The sequence below is a fragment of the Triturus cristatus genome, chromosome 5_2, assembly GCF_964204655.1.
Source record: "Triturus cristatus chromosome 5_2, aTriCri1.1, whole genome shotgun sequence".
Classification (NCBI taxonomy): Eukaryota; Metazoa; Chordata; class Amphibia; order Caudata; family Salamandridae; genus Triturus; species Triturus cristatus.
The window spans coordinates 204,712,130-204,737,944 of record NC_140588.1 but is presented as its reverse complement, the minus strand read 5'-3'; positions in this window follow the sequence as shown (position 1 = coordinate 204,737,944).

Here is a 25,815-nt window from a genome sequence, read left to right as displayed (position 1 = left end):
TTAAAGTCCAGACAAGTCATTTTCAAACAGAAGATGAAACATATACGGGATACATTGTCAAAATCTTGGATCTTCTGCATATAATCTTGTTGTCCAATATTCAGATGCAGGAATCTGCACAGGAAGTTCATCATATCGTCCACCTTTTCCTGTTGGAAACAATTGCGGGAAACAGAGAGCTTCCAAGCTCTCTTCCCATACACTTATGGGACTTCCTGTTGCTTTTTTCATTTGAAACAACTCAATTGTATTCCCCATCCCCTCTTTGGAATGAAGTGGATGTACACTGTAATGTTCATAGATTTCTTCACATCTAGACATGTCCACTTTTTCTAGTTGTCCACTTAATGTTTCAGTATCTTCTGCTAAATCTATTTCTTCTTCTCCTACAAACACATTGCTATAGTACTCATTATTTTTTAACAGATATAATGATGCTTTTTGCACTTTTCTAACATCCACTAACTCTTGCCAAATTTTCTTATTCTTAGTAGGAACACCATTAACTAGAATGACTAGTGGCTCATTTTCTGCATGGTCTACACCAATAGTTTCAATATTTTTCCTTAAATCTAACGGTAAATACACAACTCTTCCTTTCAATCCTCTTTGCAACTCTGATGGAGGTAATTTACCTGTTTTGGGCTCGATACGAACAATAGCCTGAAACGGGTGAACACATTGTATGAGAATAGACTCATACGTATTTAAATCTATCAGCTCTGGAGGAATAGCAACCAACTCTAGATTATTATGAACAGCTCTAGCAGGCATTTTATTCTCATCTAATTGGTTATAACAATATTTGCAAATACGCTGCTCACATCCCAAATCAAAACAATCCTCTACCAGCAAATAAGTTGCGAATTCCATCCACTTATCATTATCTTCTATTTCACTTATTAAATACAGATTGACACCCCTAGTCTGATTTTTATAGTGACTTTGCCAACAACAAATACAAGAAACATTTGGTCTTTCACCTGAAATTACCTTAAACTTTGTGATTTCATCCTCAAATTTTTCTGTAATTACGGGTTGTACATTGTCTTCAACATTTTGTTCTACTAATGTGTCAGTTTCTTCACTCTCTTGCTGAGGACCAAAGTAACAAAACTCAATATCATCACAGACCTGCTTCACATCTGATACTGACCCACGCAAAAGAGCACTGTTCAACTCACTTAACTTTAGTGCTGGACTTTTTGCATAATACAACCTTCTCACGAACTTCCGCATTTGAGTATGATGCACTGCCAGCATTCTGAAATGGTGAAAAACACTTTGACAAACTTTCCTAGAAAGACAAGCCAGAGAATGACCATGCAAACCAGTATGTTTTCTCACTCTGCAAGGGTCTAGTCCTTGCAACAGCTTAATCTTTTGTTTTACACTTTTTTTAGTATAGACCCGTAAAAAACTACATAATTTTTCAATAGATTCCTGTCGTACACTGCAAACACTACTGCAATCCCAAGTGTACACAGGGTTTTTAGCATGTCTCCCTAAAACTTCATCAGCTACCACTTCTTCTGCATTTCTTTCAACAATTTTCTCTTTCTCAATTGGACAACCGTCACTAACCTCATTACCTCTACCACTGGTGTCAACTGCATACAATAATTTTTCGCTCACTGAATAACTCTCTTCAGTAAAAAAAGGCTCTGAACTGGAACTGTGTTTCCATTCTCCCAAAAAACATCACCATTTTTTTTTTTATTAATAACTCTTTTCCTCCTACTTTTGGCCTTCATTGCATGTATTGGCTTATCTAGTGATCGAATTCTGTTTAACACTAAAATAAACAGTTTCCTTTTTACTTCAAAAGCGTTTTCCACAATGTTTTCAATATGCTTCTTCTTTTTATAAAATAAAGCTCTCTTTTTATATTTCTTCACATCTTTCAGCAAATTATGCACAACTCTCTTGTAAAATAATTTTTTGCGTAATTCCTTATACTGATTTTGCCTTCTTTTACCATACTTTATCTCCTTTGACTGACCATTTTCTTTTTTACTTTTCCTCTTATTTTGAAATTGTTTCTTACTTGAAGAATTCTCAGTAGTTCCAGCATTATCTACATGCTGTCTGCTCCTACAAACATTTTTAATAAATTGCTTCGTGATCTTACCAGAAGATTTTTTCCTTTTAGCCACATTATCTTGTACATTCAATACTTGTGGTTGATGTTTCTTCAATAATCCTCCTGACTCTGTTCTTTTCTTTTTCTGGCATGATTTCTCTATTTTAACATTGAAAAACAGTATCTGTAAAAAGGAATCACAAATAAATGTATATTAATAACTTTAAAATGTATACTATTCCATTACTGTACAAACACATTTTATATGAAAACTGACTAAGAAACTATAGCCCTGAACCACAAGTGAGACGATGGTTAAAACACTACATGCATAGTGCATACTACTTTGAAGCAGTTCATGCCCTAAAGCCTACCTCACTAAAAGACTACATGCTAACTGACTGCATGATTACAGTACTATAAGGAGACACACTGGGTGAGTAACAGGGTGTTTGCTAGAAGTGTATGAATACTAACTGGGGAATTGAAGGTGTGAAAGACAACTGTGTAGGTGATTAGAGGACTGCATGCATACTGGATAGGCATTTGAAGCAGTCCATGTGCTAAGGCCTGGCTCGCTGCATGAGTACTTGGGCACTGACTGAATGATTAGAGTACAGCAAGGAGAGTGCCTGGGTGAATTTATAAGTGGTAGGCTTTTGGTGCAGGGAATGGATTAGTACTTGGTACTGAATGGGTCACTAGAGGAGTGCAAAGGGAGTGACAGGATGTTTGCTGGACTGTATGGATACTGACTAGGGAATTGAAGGTGTGAAAGACAAGTGACTAGGTGGTTAGAAGACTGCATGCATAGTGGATAGGGGTTTGAAGCAGTCCATGTGCGAAGACCTGGCTCAGTGCATGAATACTTAGGCACTGACTGAATGATTACAGTACTGCAAGGAGAGTGTCTTGGTGAATTTATAAGTGTTTGGGTTTTGGCACAGTGAATGGATTAGTACATGGTGCTGAATGGGTCACTAGAGGAGTGCAAAGGGAGTGACAGGGTGTTTCCTGGAAGTGTATGGATACTGACTAGGGAATTGAAGGTGTGAAAAACAATTGTGTAGGTGGTTAGAGGACTGCATGCATAGTGAATAGGCATTTGAAGCAGTCTATGTGATAAGGCCTGGCTCACTGCATGAGTACTTGGGTACTGACTGAATGATTAGAGTACAGCAAGGAGAGTGCCTGGGTGAATTTATAAGTGGTTGGCTTTTGGCACAGTGAATGGATTAGTACTTGGTACTGAATGGGTCACTAGAGGAGTGCAAAGGGAGTGACAGGGTGTTTCCTGGAAGTGTATGGATACTGACTAGGGAATTAAAGTGTGAGAGACAAGTGTATAGTATGTTAGAAGACTGCATGCATACTGCATAGACATTTGAAGCAGTCTATGTGGTAATGTATGGTTCACAACATAAGTACTTAGAAACTGACTAAATCATCAGACTACTGCTCGGACAGTGCCTGGGTAAAACTTTTAAATTTTCAGTTCTGGCACAGTGAAGAGAATAGTACATGGTACTGCACCTTAGTGTCAAACCCTGACTCATTTTATCAACGCATAAGCAAAGACTGGCTTCTAATGCTACTAAAACTAGACAACATGACTGGATTTAAAAGAGTTATCTGTCAGAAAACACACGATGTTACCAAATGCTTCTCTCACAGTGGTTCCCAAATGCACACACACTCACAGTGTGATTCTAGACAAGCACCACTATCCCTAGGAGTTTACCAAAACTCATTCACTACAGTGGAAGTCGTAAGGGAACTGCACACAATCTACATATTTCAGGACTGCACTTTAGTGTCAATGCCTGACTCATTTAATCAAAGCATAAGCCATAACTGTCTTCTAATGCTACTAAAACGTGACAACATGACAGGTTTTAAAACAGTTATCTGTCAGCAAATACACGATGTTACCAAATGCTTCTCTCACAGTGGTTCCCAAATGCACACAGACTCACAGTGTGATTCTAGACAACAACTACTATCCCTAGGAGTTTACCAAAACTCATTCACTACCGTACAAGGGATAAGGAGACTACACACAATCTACATATTTAAGTACTGCACTTTAGAGTCAAAGCATGACTCATTTTATCAATGCATAAGCAAAGAGTGGCTTCTAATGCTACTAAAACTTGACAACATGACAGGTTTTAAAACAGTTATCTGTCAGCAAATACATGATGTTACCAAATGCTTCTCTCACAGTGGTTCCCAAATGCACACAGACTCACAGTGTGATTCTAGACAACAACCACTATCCCTAGGAGTTTACCAAAACTCATTCACTACTGTGGAAGTGGTAAGAGAACTGCACACAATCTACATATTTCAGGACTGCACTTTTGTGTCAAAGCATGACTCATTTTATCAATGCATAAGCAAAGACTGGCTTCTAATGCTACTAAAACGTGACAACATGACAGGTTTTAAAACAGTTATCTGTCAGCAAATACACGATGTTACCAAATGCTTCTCTCACAGTGGTTCCCAAATGCACACACACTCACATTGTGATTCTAGACAAGCACCACTATTCCTAGGAGTTTACCAAAACTCATTCACTACAGTGGAAGTGGTAAGGAAACTGCACACAATCTACACATTTCAGGACTGCACTTTTGTGTCAAAGCCTGACTCATTTAATCAAAGCATAAGCAACAACTGCCTTTTAATGCTACTAAAACTTGACAACAAGACAGGTTTTAAAACAGTTATCTGTCAGCAAATACACGATGTTACCAAATGCTTCTCTCAGAATGGTTCCCAAATGCACACAGACTCACAGTGTGATTCTAGACAAACAACACTATCCCTAGCAGCTTACCAAAACTCATTCACTACTGTGCAAGGGATAAGGAGACTACACACAATCTACATATTAAAGTACAACACATTAGTGTCAAAGCATGACTCATTTTATCAATGCATAAGCAAAGACTGGCTTCTAATGCTACTAAAACTTGACAACATGACAGGTTTTAAAAGAGTTATCTGTCAGAAAAGACGTGATGTTACCAAATGCTTCTCTCAATTTTAGACAAGCCCCACTATTCCTAGGAGTTTACCAAAACTCATTCACTACAGTGGAAGAGGTAAGGAGAATGCACACAAACTACATATTTCAGAACTGCACTTTAGAGTCAAAGCCTGACTCATTTAATCAAAGCATAAGCAAAAACTGCCTTCTAATGCTACTAAAACTTGACAACAAGACACGTTTTAAAACAGTTATCTGTCAGCAAATACACGATGTTACCAAATGCTTCTCTCACAGTGGTCCCCAAATGCACACAGACTCACTGTGTGATTCTAGACAAGCAACACTATCTCCCTTGCACTATACCAAAACACATTTCTTCATCTAGAAGGAGTACTACATTTTAGTGTAGAAACATAACTCATTTCACAAATTCATAAACAATGACTGGTTTCTAATTCTACCAAATTATAAAAACAGCACAGTTATCTGTCTACGAACACATGAAAAACACAAATGCTTATCACAGAATGGTTTCTACATGCACACACACACTGTCAATAAGATTGTAGAGAAAAAAGTACTCCCTACACTTTAGCAGGAGAAATACATTAGTCTGATTAAAATCAAAATAGTCTACATACATCCCTCAGTTGTTTTGTAGATTAAGAAGTATATCAGTCACACACCAGATATCAGTCACACACCAGATTTTCTTATACAGAATCTCTGCACTGTGCACCTGTCAGCAGAACCAAAGAATGGCAAAGTTTCCCTCTCATTTTCCACACATATACATGTAAACATCAAATCACATTCCTTCCCACATAAATTCAAAAGCAAACACACATTTCTATTGGTTAAACATTTCAACCGTTTCCAAATGACATAAATTTGAACCCTTCCCCCAATCTGCCTTCTGCCCGTTACCATAGAAACAGGTCATGGAACACTGTACTGAGCACACAGGTCACAAGTTCAGCACACAATGTTGCTAATCAAGCCATCAAGTGTGCTTGACTTTTCAACATATCAGCTTATCATATATAATGTTCCTTACAATCAGTTTTTGTTAACCAATAAGAATCATGCGTTTAAAAAACAGAAATATACACCCTACCTTTCAGTGTAGAAGGTTGTCAAACAACCAATGATTTCTTGTCTTTTTTAAAAATTGCATCTTAGCCACCATTTTAGAAACATCTTACTTTCCAAACTGACATTTTATTTACAGAGACCATCTGAGTGCATCCAGACCTCCTTTCAAGATGCTTAGAGTGTGGATTGTGGGACACAGCTATATTTTCTGGAGCCAAAGGTATGCAGAAAAGAAAGGCATTCACAAAGACCTAGGTTTGACAAATGTAGACATTAAATGGATTGGACAGAGAGGGTTAAAGTGGCACCAATTGATGCCATTGGTGAAATCCTTCATGCAAATCCAACACCCTGACCTCATAATAGTGCACTGTGGTGGCAATGACCTAGGCACTTTGACTGGGGTAGGTCTGGAAATACTTATGAAGGACACCTTTGCAGAACTGATTCCACTTTTCCCCAAAACTGTCTTTGTGTATTCTAACACATGCCAAAGGCAGAAATGGAACTGGTGCGATCATTTTTGTCCACAGATTGAGAAAGCTAGGAAACATGTGAATAAATCTGTTTCTGCTTTTCTCCGAGACTATAGAATGGGGTCCATTTACAATAACAATCTGCGCTTTCATATGCAAGAAATGTATAGGCAAGATGGAGTACACTTTACTGATGAAGGAAACAGAGTCTCCCTCAACAACTTTAGACTCTGTATAGGTACTTACTTATAAGTACCAACAGCTCTCAATGAACACAACGGCTCTTTTTAGAGCCACTCAAGAAAAAAACACTTATGCTTGATCTTTATCTCCCAACAATTTCATTTATTTTTCCTTGGATCCGTGCACCCAACGCGAAAGAATCTGTGCACCCAACGCGATAGGATGCGCGCACCCTGCGCGCATTTCGCCATTTTTGTTTTTTTTAAAAAGGGGGCCCCAGGGGGTCCTTCTGGGACCCCCTAAGCACCTCTAGAGGGTCAGAGTATTTCCACTCTGCCCCCTTTATATGTTTTACACACTTATTCCCCTTCCTTCTTCAGCCTCGCTTCTACCAAGGCAAAAAATGGCCGCCAACAGTTCCTGGTTTCGAATGTAGATAGACACTCGACAGCCAATTAGCATTCAGTGCGCGATCGGGAGGGTGCGCCCTCGGTTCGGGGAGGGTGCGCTTACAGTGCGGGTAGGGTCCGCGGATCCTCCCCGGCCATAGATATATATGTACTTTTAACTCTAATTTTCTCAGGAACTACTGAACGGATTCACACCATTTATTCAAAAGGCACTAGTCTGAACTGAGGACTACCTCTTTGCCAAATTTGGTGTAATTCCGTTCAGCGGTTCGGGCTGTAGCTGCAACAACAGATCCTATGGGAAATTGCATGGGGAAAACGCGTTTTGGGACCCACTTTTTTCTCAGCCCCCGCTTGACGAATCACCACGAAACTCTCAGGGTAGGAGCAGGCGGAGCTGGGCAAAAGTTTGGAAAATTTTGCGAAGATTCGTCAACCGGCGCCAGACTTATTGGGAATAGAATGTTGCAGATTTCCTATGGAAAATCGGTCCTAACTATAACTATCTACTGGCGACCGCCAGTAGATAATATATATATATTGATATATATATAGATATAGATGTGTTTGTGTGTGTGTGTGTATATATATATTCAACACAACTTCTCAAACTCGATAGTCAGAGAATTAGCACTCGAAGGCAGGAGAGAATTAACTGTTTAATTAATCTGGTCTCCTCAAACCCAGCAACAATAAAAAAGGGAGCAGATGTCATCGAACACATCAACAAGAGAATATTTGACTGTGCTGTTATTTAATATGTAGAGTGACTCCTAGTTTTGTTTTTTCAAAAGCACATTGAAGTGGAATCTAGAAGTGCAAATGGAGACTGAAACATCAAGTTTAATTTTGGAGTTTCTTTCTGCTTTAATTAGGGCTATGAGACCTATGATGGAAAGATGGCAACGTTGTTGAAATTATTATAAGCAGCCTAGTTGAGTGGGTTTATTTTTGGACAAAAGACTTACTGCAAGTGACTTTTCCCTTGTGGCTAAGGACTCAAATTTATTTCCAGTCAGTGTTTTCAAACAGACTATTTTCGTGAGTGATGGGTTACTGTGTAAGACTGCAGTCTTTACCGTCGACATGCATACTTCTCAGTAGCACTGGCTGGGTATCAATTTAAAGTTGCATATTTGAAGGTGTTTTACAGTTCATACCTCAAACTGAGAGGTATGTTGAAATGTGATAGATTTATGTTTAAATGATATTTTACTTTCACACACGACTATTAATGATGCCGCAAAAGTTAAGTGTATTCTCTATGTCTATATTTCTAGTGTTTAAATAGATCACCAATATGGCGCTAAGTGGATTGAGAAAGGGAGTTGAACTGCCGAAACGCATCTCTTTTTTATTCTTGCTGGGTCCGAGGAGACCACATGAATTAAGACAGTTAATTATCTCCTGCCTTCTAGTGCTAAATCTCTCACTATCTAGTTTGAGAAGTTTTGTTGAATGGTAAAGAGGCACCAGTGGTGAGGTCTCACGGAGCACCACCAGCAAAAACCATAGGTTTCAGGCCTGATATAGTTAGGAATTAGCATTTAAAAAACCTTAGAAATTCACTGAATAAACAATAGGTTTTAGGGGTGTTATAGTTAGCTGGACATTTCACTCAAACAAAACCATTGAAATTCCTCCGATATAGTTAGTTGTACTAACTACATCTCGCGTGCCCGCAATCCATTGCTGATGATGTCACATATTACATCATTCATGACATGGTCAGTGACATCACTGATGACATCTCAAATGACATCACAGTTGTTGCAATGGGCAACACAATTTCAAACACAAAGCAACATTGAGCTCAATGTGAATTTCTAGTCAAATGCAATTAGTTACTTTATGGATTACTTTTCTAACCACAGGACTGGATGCTAGATTCAGTCCTTTGACATCTCCTGTAAACAGTTGAGTAAAAGGGTTTTGGTTACAGTAGTGATTTTTAAGGATTATTATTGTATTTTAAAAGTTGACACTTAGAAAACTTTTCACATAGAATCACCAATGTTATCCTAAGACAGAAAATTCACTTAGCAGGTAAGTACTGTTATTCTTACTCAGTGGTGGATCCAGCACAGGTGAATCTCCTGTAAACAGTTGAAAGAATGTGTTTAAGTCATACAGACGATTTTTTAGGAATATTTTTAGTTTGTGAAAATAGACACTTAGAAACGTTTCTACTTAAAAGCACACAATGGATTCCTATAGAAGGAAATACAAGTTACTGGTAAGTACGCTTAGAATTACTTTTCAGGGTCAGTGCTGGGCTAAAAGATGCAGCCCTGGGTTCTCTCCTGAGAACAGGTGAGTAAATCGGAATTCGGAATTCGGCTGATTTTAGAGGAATATTTGTATGTTTCAAAAACGGACACTTAGAAACTTTTCTGCTGAAAATCACACAATGGATTCCCATGGAAAGAAATACAAGTTACTGGTAAGTACGCTTAGAATTACTTTTCAGGGTCAGTGCTGGGCTAAAAGATGCAGCCCTGGGTTCTCTCCTGATAACAGGTGAGTAAATCGGAATTCGTAGTTCGGGTGATTTTAGAGGAATATTTGTACGTTTCAAAAATGGGTACAGAAACGTTTCTGCTGAAAACCACACAATGGATTCCTATGGAAGGAAATACAAGTTACTGGTAAGTACGCTTAGAACTACTTTTCAGGGTCAGTGCTGGTCTAAAAGATGCAGCCCTGGATTCTCTCCTGATAACAGGTGAGTAAATCGGAATTCGTAGTTCGTCTGATTTTAGTGGAATATTTGTACAATGGTAAAGGAAGGGGGCGGGGCCTGAGGTGACGTGTGCAAACACGCCCTGTGGCGCGTTATAAGTTGGGGAATTAATTCCTCTTCAATCATGCGGTCCCCTGGGCGCCAACTAGCCCACCAGGTAGCTCCAGTATGCATCAGGGAGATGCGTTGCAGAGAGGTGTTCAGAGGCCACGCCCCTTTTTACAACACTCTGCAACGCAGCTCCGTGGTGCTTCCTGGAGGTACCTGGTGGGCTAGTTGGCCCCTAGGGGACCTCTCGATTGAAGAGGAATGAATTCTCCAACATAAAATGCTCCACAGGGCGTGTTTGCACAGTATCATCTCAGGCCCCGCCCCTATCTTCACCACTGTGCAAATGCACCCCGTGGCGCGTTTTAAGTTGGGGGATTAAGTCACCTTGAATTCTGAGGTCCCCTAGCGGCCAACTAGGCCACCAGGTACCTCCAGTAAGCGCCATGGAGCTGCATTGCAGAGAGGTGTAAAAAGGGGCGTGGCCTCATTACAACTCTCTGCAATGCAGCCCCCTGGCGCATACGGGAGGTTCCTGGTGGGCTAGTTGGCCCCAAGGGACCCCCAGTATTCAAGGGGAATTAGTTCCCCCTCTGCAAACGCACCAGGGGGCGCGTTCGTAGAGTGGTGTAAGGAGGGGGCGTGGCCTCTGGCCCGATCCCGTTTTTTTTTCTCCTTTTTTTAGAAGGGGGGCTGTAAAGCCCCCCTTCTTATTCCATTTTGTTGTCCCTGGGGACCCCATCCCCCAGGGTCTGACCCCAATTTTTATATTTGAAAAAAAAAATCGGGTTGGGGGACGCGTGGCCATAATTTGCCTCGGGGACCCCATCCCCCAGGGCCTGGCCTCTCGTTGGAGACCGTGGGGGGTCACCATTTCCCCCATGGTCCCAGCCGGCTCCCCGCCTCCTGCGAGAGCCAACATTGCTTTTTCACATGGGGAGCAGCTAACATGTGGAAAAGCAATCTGCTTTGCTTCATTGAAGCGAGTGCAGGTTTCCCTGCTCTCGCTTCAATGAAGCAAAGCAGTTTGCAATGGCAGGGTGGGAGCCGCGAGGCTCCTGCCCTGCCATTGCAAACAGCAGTGTCCCGGGGTGGGCACCCCGGGACCCTGCAGGAGCCGGCCCTGTGGGGTGGCGGTCCCCAGGGCCAATACAAGGCTCCAGAAGGGGGGCCACATGGCCCCCTCCAACATGTAAAAGTTGCCCCGGGGGTGGCGGTCCCCAGGGCTGGGGGGGTCTGAGAGCCCCTCCACATCAAATCATTTTAAGCCTCGGGGGTGGCAGTTCCCGGGGCTGGGGGGGCTGTGAGCCCCCCACCTATGATAACGAAGCCCTTGGGGTGGCGGTCCCCGGGGCTGCGGGGGGGCCGTGAGCCCCCGCATATACAGTCTTGGAGCCCTGGGGGTGGCGGTCCCCGGGGCAGTGTGGGGGGGATTGGGACCCCCACACACTTTTTTTTTTAATTATGCCCCCGGGATTTGGCCCCCGGGGGCAAATTAGAATATTCAGTGCAGGAGCCCGCGCTGATTTTTTTTTTTGTTTGTCCGAAATTCACGCTGGGTGCGCGAATCTCGTAGATTTTTTTAACAAAAAAAATCTTTTTGAGGCCCTGGGGGTCCTTGTGGGACCCTCTGAGCAGGCCTAGGGGGTCAGGGTGTTTCTACCCTGCCCCCTTGACATGTTTTTCGCTTTTGTTTTTTAGGTTTGTTGTGCCACGGTTCTACCGAGGCACAAGATGGCTGCCAACACTTCCTGATCTGGAGTGTTGACAGCCAATTAGAATACAGCTTGTGCACAGCAGGGTGCATGCTGGGTGCGGGGAGGGTGCGCGGATCCTCCGAGGCCATAGATATATCTATCTTTTTAACTCTAATTTTCAAAAGGAACTACTGAACGGATTTACACCATTTAAGCAAAAGGCACAAGTCTGAACTGAGGACTACCTCTTTGGCAAATTTGGTGTAATTCCTTTCAGCAGTTTGGGCTGTAGCTGCGTCAACAAGTCCTATGGGAAAATGCATGGGGAAAACGTGTTTTGGGACCCCCCTTTTTTCTCGGCCCCGGCTTGACGAATCACCGTGACATTTTCAGGATAGGAGCGGACCGGAGCTGGCCAAAAGTTTGGAAAATTTCGCGAAGATTCGTCAATCGGCGCCAACGTTATTTTCAAATAGAATGTTGCGGATTTTCTATGGAAAATAGGTCCTAACTATATCTACCTACAATATATATATATATATATATATATATATATATATATATATATATATATATGTATATATATATATATATTACCTACTGGCGGTCGCCAGTAGGTAGATATAGTTAGGACCTATTTCCCATAGGAAATCCGCAACTTTCTATTGCCAATAAGTCTGGCGCCGGTTGACGAATCTTCGCGAAATTTTCCAAACTTTTGGCCAGCTCCGGTCCGCTCCAATCCTGAAAGTTTCATGGTGATTCGTCAAGTGGGGGCTGAGAAAAAAGGGGTGTCCCAAAACGTGTTTTCCCCATGCAATTTCCCATAGGACATGTTGACGCAGCTACAGCCCGAACTGTTGAACGAAATTACACTAAATTTGGCAAAGAGGTAGTCCTCAGTTCAGACTCGTGCCTTTTGCATAAATGGTGTAAATCTGTTCAGTAGTTCCTGAGAAAATTAGACTAAAAAGATAGATATATCTGTGGCCTCGGAGGATCCGCGTAACCTATGCGCACCCTAAGCGGACCCTCCCCGAACCGAGCACGCACCTTCCCGATCACACGCTGAATGCTAATTGGCTGTGAAGTGTGTGTCTACATTCGAAACCAGGAACTGTTGGGAGCCATTTTGTGCCTCGGTAGAAGCGAGGCTGAAGAAGCAAGGGTAATAAGTGTTTAAAACATATAAAGGGGGCAGGGTAGAAATATTCTGACCCTCTAGTGTTGCTTAGGGGGTCCCAGAAGGACCCCCTGGGGCCCCCTTTTTAAAAAAAAATAAAAAATCGGCGAAATGCGCCCAGGGTGCGCGGATCCAGCCGGAAAAAAAAAAACCCGAAGCGCGGGCTTCCGCGCTTTGTTAATAATTAGCCCCCGGGTGGGTCAAATCCCGGGGGTAAAATGTTTTGAAATTTATCGAGGGAGGGGGGCTGCATGGCCCCCCTTCTGGAGCCTTCGAGGGCCCTGGGGACCGCCACCCCCCAGGGCCGGCTCCTACAGTGTCCTGGAGTGCCCACCCCCAGGACACTGTTGTTTGCTATGAGATGGCGGGAGTCTCTCGCCCTCACATAGCAAACTTCGTTAGGATTTTGAAAGAGAGAGCAGGGAAACCTGCTCTCTCTTTCAAATTCCAAACGATATTGCTTTTCCACACCGGGAGCTGCATGTCAGCAGCTCCCCATGTGGAAAAGCAATGCCGGCTCCCGAAGGACGCGGCGCTGGCTGGGACCGTGGGGGTGTTGGGACTCCCCCCACGGTCTCCAACGTTTTTATATAAGCCCCAGGGGATGGGGTCCCCGGGGATGATAAAAATTAGTGATAGGGGATACTTTTTTTTTACGGTAAAATTAGGAGTCGCGCATCCTGACGCGTTGGGTGCACGGTTCCTCTCGCATTGGGTGCGTGGATCCAAGGGAAAAAAACTGAAATTTTTGGGAGATAAACATCAAGCTTAAGTGTTTTGTTCTTGAGTGTCTCTAAAAAGAGCCGTTGTGTTCATTGAGAGTTTTTGGTACTTATAAGTAAGTACCTATACAGAGTCTAAAGTTGTTGAGGAAGACTCTGTTTCCCTCATCAGTAAAGTGTACTCCATCTCTCCTATACATCTTGTTCATATGAAAGCGCAGATTGTTATTGTAAATGGACCCCATCCTATAGTCTCAGAGAAAATCGGAAACAGATTTATTCACATGTTTCCTAGCTTTCTCAATTTGTAGACAAAAATGATTGCACCAGTTCCATTTCTGCCTTTGGCATATGTTGGAATACACAAAGGCAGTTTTACGAAAAAGTGAAATAAATTCTGCAAAGGTGTCCTTCATAAGCATTTCCAGCCCTACCCCAGTCAAAGTGCCTAGGTCATTGCCACCACAGTGCACTATTATGAGGTCAGGGTGTTGGATATGCATAAAGGATTTTAGCAATGGCATCAATTGGTGCCACTTTAACCCTCTCTGTCCAATCCATTTAATGTCTACATTTGGCAAACCTAGGTCTGTGTGAATGCCTTTGTTTTCTGCATACCTTTGGCTCCAGAAAATATAGCTGTGTCCCACAATCCACACTCTAAGCCTCTTGAAGGGAGGTCTGGATGCACTCAGATGGTCTCTGTAAATGCAATGGCAGTTTGAAAAGTAAGATTTTTCTAAAATGGTGGTTAAGATGCAGTTTTGAAAAAAGACAAGAAATCATTGGCTGTTTGACAACCTTCTACACTGAAAGGTAGGGTGCATGTTTCTGTTTTTTAAATGCATGATTCTTATTGGTTAACAAAAAGTGATTGAAAGGAACATTATATATGATAAGCTGATATGTTGAAAAGTCAAGCACACTTGCTGTTTTGATTAGCAACATTGTGTGCTGAACTTGTGACCTGTGTGCTCAGTGCAGTGTTCCATGACCTGTTTCTATGGTAACAGGCAGAGGGCAGAAATGTATGTCATTTGGAAAGGGTTGAAATGTTTAACCAATAAAAATGTGTGTTTGGTTTTGAATTTATGTGAGAAGGAATGTGATTTCATGTTTACATGTATATGTGTGGAAAATGAGAGGGAAGCTTTGCCATTCTTTGGTTTTGCTGACAGGTGCACAGTGCAGAGATTCTGTATCAGAAAATCTGGTGTGTGACTGATATACTTCTTAATCTACAAAACAACTTGAAAGGTGAGTTATTTAATTGTGAGGGGATGTATGTGCTGTATTTTGATTTTTTATACAGACTAATGTATTTTTTCAGTGCAGGGAGTACATTTTTTTGTTTACAATGTTATTGACAGTGTGTGTGTATGTAGAAAACATTCTGTGATAAGCATTTGTGTTTTTCGTGTGTTTGCAGAAAGATAACTGTGCTGTTTTTATAATTTGGTACAATTAGAAATCAGTCATTGTTTATAAATTTGCAAAATGAGTCATGTTTCTACACTAAAATGTAGTATTTGTAGATTAAGAAATGGGTTTTGGTATAGTGCAAGGGATAGTGTTGTTTGCCTAGAATGAAACAGTGAGTCTGTGTGCATTTAGGAATCATTCTGAGAGAAACATTTTGGTACTAATCTGTAGTAGAAGATTTTCTGCAATGTGTGCAGTCACCTTAGATCTTGTAGACTAGTAAATGTATTTTGTACAAGAGATAGTTGGCTGTCTATAATCACACTGTGAGTCTGTGTGTATTTGGGTAAGCATTGTGAGAGAAGCATTTGGTGACATCATGTATTTGCTTGCAGATAACTGTTTTAAAACCAGTCATGGTTTCAAGTTTTAGTAGCATTAGAAGCCAGTCTTTGCTTATGCATTGATAAAATGAGTCAGGCTTTCACACTAAAGTGCAGTACTGAAATATGTAGATTGTGTGCAGTACCCTTACCCCTTCCGGAGTAGTCAATGAGTTTTGGTAAAAGTCCTAGGGATAGTGTTGCTTGTCGAGAATCACACTGTGAGTTTGTGTGAATTTCGGTAACCATTGTGAGAGAAGCATTTGGTAACATCATGTATTTGCTGACAGATAACTATTTTAAAACATGTCTTGTTGTCAAGTTTTAGTAGCATTAGAAGGCAGTCTTTGCTTATGAATTGACAAAATGAGTTAGGCTTTGACACTAAAGTGCAGTACTGAAATATGTAGATTGTGTGCAGTCCCCTTACCCCTTGCACAGTCGTAAATGAGTTTTGATAAACTCCTAGGGATAGTGTTGCTTGTCTAGAATCACACTGTGAGTCTGTGTGCATTTGGGAACCACTGTGAGAGAAGCATTTGGTCAAATTATGTATTTGTTGACAGAAAATTGTTTCAAAACCTGTCATGTTGTCAAGTTTTAGTAGCATTAGAAGCCAGTCTTTGGTTGTGCATTAATTTAAATGATTCAGGCTTTGACAGTAAAGTACTTAAATATGTAGATTGTGTGCAGTCCCCTTACCCCATTTAGACTAGTGAATGAGTTTTGGTAAACTCCTAGGATAGTGTTCCTTGTCTACAATCACACAGTGAGTCTGTGTTCCTTCCGGGTAAGGATTGTGAGAGAAGCATTTGGTAACATTGTGCATTTGCTGACAGATAACTGTTTTAAAACCTTTCATGTTGTGAAGTTTTAGTAGCATTAGAAGACAGTCTTTGCTTATAATATTAATCCACAGTTGTAAAGTGTGAACAATCACCCGTAAGGGTCTCTAGGTGCTGGGGGCCGTCGGGAAGATTAAGCAAGCTATTGTCCAGAGTCACATGGTGCTGGACTAATCTGCCTCTGGTGCTGGGGATCAAACCGTGATCCCCAGATTCGGGAGTCAGTCACTCTGACCGCGCGCCACGATGAGTCAGGGTTTGACACTAAAGTGCAGTACTGAAATATGTAGATTGTGTGCAGTCTCCTTACCCCTTGCACAGTAGTGAATGAGTTTTGGTAAACTCCTCGGTATAATGTTGCTTGTCTAGAATCACACTGTGAGTCTGTGTGCATTTGGGAACCACTGTGAGAGAAGCATTTGGTATAATTATGTATTTTCTGACAGACAATTGTTTTTAAACCTGTCATGTTGTCAAATTTTAGTAGCATTAGAAGCCAGTCATTGCTTATGCATTGATAAAATAAGTCAGGCTTTGACACTAAAGTGCGGTACTTAAATATGTAGATTGTGTGCAGTACTCTTACCCCTTCTACACTAGTGAATGAGATTTGGTAAACTCCTAGGATAGTGTTGCTTGCCTAAAATCACACTGTGAGTCTGTGTGCATTTTGGTAAGGATTGTGAGAGAAGGATTTGGTAACATCGTGTATTTGCTGACAGACAACTGTTTTAAAACCTGTCATGTTGTCAAGTTTTAGTAGCATTAGAAGCCAGTCTTTGCTTATGCATTGATAAAATGAGTTGGCTTTGACACTAAAGTGCAGTACAAAAATATGTAGATTGTGTGCAGTCCCCTTACCCCTTCCACAGTAGTGAATGAGTTTTGGTAAACTACTAGGGATAGTGTTGCTCGTCTAGAATCACACTGTGAGTCTGCGTGCATTTGGGAACCACTGTGAGAGAAGCATTTGGTAACATCATGTATTTGCTGACAGATAACTGTTTTAAAACCTGTCATGTTGTCAAGTTTTAGTAGCATTAGAATCCAGTCATTGCTTATGCATTGATAAAATGAGTCAGGCATTGACAGTAAAGTGCAGTTCTGAAATATGTAGGTTGTGTGCAGTACCGTTACCCCTTCCACAGTAGTGAATGAGTTTTGGTAAACTCCTAGGCATAATGTTGCTCGTCTAGAATCACACTGTGTGTCTGTGTGCATTTGGAAACCACTGTGAGAGAAGCATTTGGGTACTTCATAAGTTTGAATACGCATAACTGCTTAAAAACTTTCCTGTTCTCAAGTTTTGTTAGAATTAGAAGGCAGTCATTGCTTATGTTTTCACCCAGGAACAGTCCTTGCAATACTGTAAACATTCAGTTAATATTCAAGTAGTAACAGAGTGAGGCAGGCCTTAGCACTTGCATTGATTCAAATGCTTATCCACTATGCATGCAGTCTACTAACCATCTACACAGTTCTCTTTCACATCTTTAATTCCATAGTCAGTATCCATACACTTCAAGCAAACACCCTGTCACTCCCCATGTACTCCTCTAGTGACACATTCAGCAGCATATACTAAACCATTCACTTTGCCAAAACCCAAACACGTATAAATTCACTCAGGCACTCTCTTTGCAGTACTCTTATCATTCAGTCAGTATCCAAGTACTCATGCAGCGAGCCAGGACTTACAACATGGACTGCTTCAAACACCTATCCAGTATGCATACAGGCCTCTAGTCACCTACATACTTGTCTTTCACTTCTTTAGTTACCTAGTCAGTATCTATATACTTCAATAAACATCCTTTCACTCATCTTGCACTCATCCAGTGACTGATCCATTACCATGTACTAATCTTTTTACTGCGCCAAAACTGAAAAACCTAAATGTTTTACCCAGGCACTCTCCTAGCAGTAGTCTAATGATTCATTTAGGTTCCAGGTACTCATGTAGTGAACCATGCATTACCACATAGAGGGCTACAAATGTCTATGCAGTATGCATTCAGTCTTCTAACACACTATTCACTTGTCTTTAACAGCTTCAATTCCCCAGTCAGTATCCATGTACTTTCAGCAAACATCCTGTCACTCCCCTTGCAGTGTTCCAGTAACTTATTCAGCACCATGTAGTAATGCATTCACTGCGCTAAAACTGAAACACTTGTAAATTCATCCAGGTACGCTTCTTGCAATAGTCTAATCATTCAGTCAGTACCTAAGTACTAATGGAGTGGGGCAGGCCTTAGCACATGGATTGATTCAAACGTGTTTCCACTATGCATGGAGGCCTGCAAATACCAACACAATTGCCTTTCAGACCTTCAATTTCTCTGTCAGTTTCTATAAACTCCAATAAACACTCTGTCACTTTAATTGCACACCTCCACTGACTCATTTGGCAGTAAGTACTAACCTATTCACTGCACTAGAAACGAAAATCTTAAAAAGATTCACAGAGTCACTCTTTTTTGTTGTACTCTAATGATTCAATCACTAGTCAGGTAGTTTTGCAGTGATCCAAGTGTTACTCTATGGACTGTTTCAAACGTCTATCCATTATGGATGTAGGTCTCTAGCCACCTACATACTTGTCTTTCACACCTTCAATATCCCAGACAGTATTCATACAGTTCCCGCAAATACTCTGTCACTCTCCTTATACTTCTCCAGTGACGCATTCAGCACCATGTACTAATCCATTCACTGCACCGAAAGGCAACCACTTATACATTCACCCAGGCAGTCTCCTTGAAGTGCTTTATTCATTCAGTCAGTACCCAAGTACTCATGCAGTGAGCCAGGCCTTAGCACATGAATTGCTTCAAACGCCTATCCAGTATGCATGCAGTCCTCTAACCACCTACACACTTGTCTTTCACACCTTCAATTCCCCACTCAGTATACATACACTGCAGCAAACACCCTATCACTCCCCTTGTACTCCTCCAGTGGCCCATTCAGCACCATGTACTAATCCATTCACTGCGCCAAAATTCAACGATTTATAAATTCACCCAGGCTCTCTCCTTGCAGTACTCTAATCATTCAGTCAGTACCCAAGTACTCATGCAGTGAGCCAGGCCTTAGCACATGAATTGCTTCAAATGCCTATCCACTATGCATGCAGTCCTGTAACCACCTACACACTTGTGTTTCACACCTTCAATTCCCTAGTCAGTATTCATACACTTCTAGCAAACCCCCTGTCACTCCCCTTGCAGTCGTCTAGTGACCCATTCAGCACCATGGACTAATCCATTCACTGTGCCAAAACCCGAACACTTATACATGCACCCAGGCACTCTCCTTGCAGTACTCTAATCATTTAATTAGTATCCAAGTAGTATTGGAGTGAGACAGGCCTTAACATATGGATGGATTGAAACATGTGTCCACTATGCATGTAGGTCTCTAATCACCTACACACTTGTCTTTCACACCATCAATATCCATGTCAGTATTCATACACTTCTAGGAAACACCCTGTCACTCACCCAGTGTGTCTCCTTATAGTATTGTAATCATTCAGTCAGTTAGCATGTACTCTTTTAGTGAGGTAGGCTTTAGGGCATGAACTGTTTCAAATTAGTATGCACTATGCATGTAGTGTTTTAACCATCGTCACACTTGTGCTTCAGGGCTATAGTTTCTTAGTCAGTTTTTATATAAAATGTGTTTCTACAGTAATAGAATAGTATAAATTTGAAAGTTATTAATATTCTTCTATTTGTGATTCTTTTTTACAGATACTATTTTTCAACGTTAAAATAGAGAAATCATGCCAGAAAAAAAGAAGAAAAAGATAAGAACAGAGACAGGAGAATTACTTGAAGAAACATCAACCACAAGTATTGAGTGTTCACGGTGTGAAGAAGGTTTGTGATGATATTGAGTTTTGTTACTTTGGTCCTCAGCAAGAGAGTGCAGAAACTGACAAATTAGTAGAACAAAATGTTGAGGACAATGTAGAAACCGTGATTACAAAAAAATTTGAGAATTAAATCTCAAAGTTTAAGGTAATTTCAGGTGAAAGACCAAATGTTTCTTGTATTTGTTGTCGGCGAACTCACTATAAAAATCAGACTAGGGGTGTTAATATGTATTTAAAACGTGAAATAGAAGATAATGATAAGTGGATGGAATTTGCAACTTATTTGTTGGTAGAGAATTGTTTTGATTTGGGATCTGAGCAGCTTATTTGCAAATATTGTTATAACAAATTAGATGAGAATAAAATGCCTGCTAGAGCTGTTCATAATAATCTAGAGTTGGTTGCTATTCCTCCAGAGCTGATAGATTTAAATACGTATGAGTCTATTCTCATTCAATGTGTTCACCCGTTTCAGGCTATTGTTCGTATGGAGCCTAAAACAGGAAAATTACCTCCATCAATGTTGAAAAGAGGATTGAAAGGAAGAGTTGTGTATTTACCGTTAGATTTAAGGAAAAATATTGAAACTATTGGTGTAGACCATGCAGAAAATGAGCCACTAGTCATTCTAGTTAATGGTGTTCCTACTAAGAATAAGACAATCTGGCAAGAGTTAGTGGATATTAGAAAAGTGCAAAAGGCATCATTGTATCTGTTAAAAAATAATGAGTACTATAGAAATGTGTTTGTAGGAGAAGAAGAAATAGATTTAGCAGAAGATACTGAATCATTAAGTGGACAAATTGAAAAAGTGGACATGTCCAGATGTGAAGAAATCTATGAACATTACAGTGTACATCCACTTCATTCCAAAGAGGTGATGGGGTATACGATTGAGTTGTTCCAAATGAAAAAAGCAACAGGAAGTCCCATGAGTGTATGGGAAGAGAGTTTGGAAGCTCATTGTTTCCCGCAGTTGTTTCCAACAGGAAAAGGTGGACGATATGATGAACGTCCTGTGCAGATTCCTGCATCTGAATATCTTACAACAAGATTATATGCAGAAGATCCAAGATTTCGACAATGTATCCCTTATATGTTTCATCTACTGTTTGAAAGTAACTTGTCTGGACTTTCATATGCAGTAAATCACATTTTTAAAACTGGAATGCATCTGCAAAATGTAACTGCAAAGGATTTTATGGATAAAGTGCATCAGAGAGATGACCATTTAGAATCTCAGTTGATTAATCTGATGGCATGTCAGCGTGGGACTAATGAATATTGGTACCGTTGTCATAGAGAACTGAAATGTATGCTACATAAATTGGGAAGTCCTACATGGTTTGTTACACTAAGCTGTGCTGAGTATGCTTTGGATGATTTACTTGAATTTCTTCGAGAAGCAAATTCCAATATAAAAAATATTGAATACAAGACACCTGGAGAATTGTGCTCATTGGATCCTGTTAATGTATGCAGATATTTCAATCATAGATTTGAAGCTATGATGTCTTTCATCTGCAATAAAAAGAATCCTCCTCTTGGAGAAGTTGTGGATTTCTTTTGGAGAAAGAAGTATCAAGCAAGAGGTGCTCCTCATAAACATATGTTGTTATGGATCAAGGACGCCCCCAAATTTGGAAGAGATTCAGATGAAACTGTTTTGTCTTTCATTGAAGATTATGCCACATATGCTGTACCCAATAGCAAAGAACATAAAAACTTAAAACAACAAGTCTTACGATTCCAAAGCCATCGATGTGGAAAATACTGTCGACGAAAGTACAAGTCAAAGGATAAGTTCTATACCAAATGTTGTTTTGGATTTCCACGTCCTGTATTATCCAAAGGAAGAGTGAACAGTTTTATGTCAGCTATGCGACATACCCTCACAAGAAAGTCTCCGAAAAATACCTACAACTTAAAAAGAAGTAAAGAATCAATATACATAAATGACTACAATCCAATTATTTTATCCATGTGGAATCTAACATGGATATTCAGTATGTTGCGGACAATTCCATTGCTGTTGCACGATATGTAACGTCCTACATTACTACATCAGAAAAGACGGAATTGAAAGAAATGTGGGAAGAGATTTCTCACAAGAAGACTCTAAGTAAAAAATTATACAGTTTCAGTTTGAAGATGTTATCGCATCGTGAAATTGGAGCATATGAATGTTCAGATCGGTTATCATCTGCAAGTCTATATTCCAAAAGTAGAAGAATCATTTGGGTGAGTCTAGGTCTTGCAGGAATGCGAAATCGGGTACTGAAATCTGTTCAAGAAATTTAATATTTAGCAGAAAAAGAACCAGAAAGTACAGATATTTTGAAAACGAGTATGTTGGACACATATTACCCAAATAGAAGTCATCATCTTGAGAACATGTGTCTCTATGAAGTGCTGCAAAACTACACTTTTAAACGGAATACTACAGAGAACATCAATGATGGAAAATATGCAGTGATTGGTTCTGAAGGATTTCTGGTGAAACAAAGGAAAGGAAATTTAATTATTCACAGGAAACTGAGTTGCGACACTGCTGATAAAAAGGAATTTTACTATTTAGCCCTTTTGCAAATGTTCAAACCATGGCATTCAGAACTGGAATTACTTGGAGATTTTCAGAGCTATGAAGATTCATTTAATGCTTGTAAAGATAGCATACAATGCAGTGCTTTTGCAAATTATGTGAAAATGTTGAATGATGAAATTGATCAAGAACCTACAATTGCAGCTGAGGATGCTAGAGACAGTTCTCAAGACAGTCAAAGTTCTGCTGCACTGAGTCAAGATCCACTTGGACAACCAATTGTTGAAAATGAAGCAGCAACTGCCATGAATGAGATGGAAACAGCAATGTATCAAGCTCAAGAAGATGTAATACAGTTAGGAAACTTGGAAGAACAACTAAATGTTGAACAGACACAACTATATCAACAAGTGAAAGAGCAGATTGACCATGTTCGTAATATTTTGGATGTGTCTTCTGGTTCTACACAATTTACACAAAATATCCAACAAGATGCTCAGGAATTTTTAATGTATATGCTTACCATTTTTAAAAATGAAGGTGTAGAAATAGAAAATATTTTTGGCCTTTCTTAGAAATGGGAACATCATTGTGAAAATTGCATGTATACAGGTTCCACTGATGTAGACACTGAAAGATTTCTGTATTTAACATTACCAGACTGTAAATCAGTTTCTTTTTAATAAATTAGTTAAAGGTGCAAATTAAAACATGGAGTGTAGCCAATGTAAATCAGAAATGTTATCCACATTATTTTTAACAAAATATGGGCAATACATAATTTTAATGATGTAACGTTGTACAGCTGATGGAGGAAAATTGGATACTTCAATAAAGCAGTTTGTAGCAACACAAGTATCAATATCAGGAAGGACTTTTGAAGCAATTGCAATAATTTTCCATGATGGTCCTTCCACCACATCTGGACATTACACTGCCTATATAAAATGTGACAAAGGCTGGACACTTTGTAATGATTCCTAGTTGGTTTTCAAACAACGTTTGCCTAGGGAATTACCAAATTCTTACCTAATATTTTTAAAGTCAAAGTTTTAGGAAGATAATTCACTCTCTGAGAAATTTATTATTATCATTTAATGGGACTACCATTGGACAATTTACATAAAAAGGAGTGCAAAAATACCATTTGTCCTCAAGGAAAGGTATATGTTTGAATTATGGACTTTTTTGTGCTCATTGACTCGGTGAATATTTTTAAGCGACAACATTTACAGTTTTTATAAGTTAAACTTATAAAATTTTGTTAGCCATAAGCATTTTATATATGTGTGATTTGTATCTTGTGGTATTTTACTGAGAATAGCATGTTGGGTTTTTTTAAACAATCTTTTTGATTGTTTTTTTTTGCCCGCTGTTAAGTGATGAGTACGATTGAAATCACTATTTCTAGTGAAATTCAATATATTCTGAGAACAGCAAAAAAGGCAAACAAATTACTTTGTTGAAATTATGCTGTGTTGTAAAAAATGTATTATTACATGTTATAACTATTTTTTCTTTTCTTTACAGATCCTAATTCTACAATAAGCAGTTTACATACATTTTTATTGTAAAAAAAAAAATGAAAAAAATGTATACCATTTTTAATTTCTATTACTGTGAAGGTAAGTTTAAGTAAATATAAATATGCAGAATGGGCAGATCTGCAAGAACCTACAAAGATTGAACAACTTTTTAAAAACACTCTGTTTATACCGAAGTAGTTTTGAAATCTCTGTTACCCGATATTATGTGACCTGCAAAAAAACAGATTTGATTGGTTCATAATATTTCCCATTGTACCTATCGAAGGACCGCAATCATTTCAATCATTCTTGTTTGAGCATCTTTGCAGACAAAACTCAGTGCTTACCTTCTATCATTTGGAAGCAATTTTAAAACAAAAATATGTCACTTTTTGTAAAATAGTTATTGCACAAGACACTCTTTCATATTTTCAAAGAAAGGAAAGGGCGCTCTGTGTACTTTTCTACACCATGTAAATACAACCTCATCATACACACCACTTTGCGTTGAAAGGTTGTTCTATAAGTGTTGTTATGCATGATTGCACTGAATACTCATAGAACAAGACACATCTCCAGATTTATCAGAAATCATAGATCTCGATATGTGTGTAAATGCTGCACCATTCTCTACTTGGTGTACGAAAGCACAACAAGGAGAATTGTTTTTTTTTCTCCTCATTTTTAAATCTTCAATGCATGCTAAAATGTTCAGCATACATTGAAAGAGAAAAGTGTGTTTATTGATTGTTTTTGTGCATGAAGATGTGTCTTTCTGCACAAAAACAAACAGCACATGAGACAGATATCCATCCACTATGGTGCAAGAGTGCCTGTGTCACCACATGGCTGCAATTTAACCACTTTCGTGCTCAGGACGGCTCCCGGCCATTATGAGTCATGGTAGTCGTGTGCTCATGACGGCCGGGAGCCCTCTGACCATTGCCGCTCCGCCCACGGGCAGCTAATTCCCCGCCTGTGCGGCAAATTAATCAGTGACCGAGTTTGGACAGCTCCCGGCCATCATGAGCACACGCCCACCATGATTCATGAGTATCTGGGCGCCACGACCAGCCCCGCCCCCCTCTCACCGTGGCAGAATTTGCCGCGCTTGGAAGGGGTTAAGCAGCCGTGCAGAGAGAAGCATAGATGTGCAACATATTTATGTACATATGTTGCATCCCTGTGCTTTGGAAGTACTACAACACACTGCAGTTAAAGAGGTTACTGTGTGATGCTGCAGCACTTCCTCATAGTTCTGCACTATTACATTCACCATATGCTATTAATGCATTCATTCAGTCAATTACGTTCTACACATACATTCATCTAAACTTTCACACACCAACAAACAAGTATATAGCTCTCTTTTTAAACCAGCAAAGTTAGTTCTTAGAAGAACTTTTTTTTTCTTCTTTTTTCTTTTATATTTTTTGTTTGTATTTTTGAACAATTTAAAAAAAAATGGGATTTTCATTTTTAAAAAAAAGGAAAAAGTAGAACTGGTGTAACAAAACAATGAACTTCAGTGAAAAACAAAAAAAAAAAAATAGCAATGGTGACTTTCTTGCTT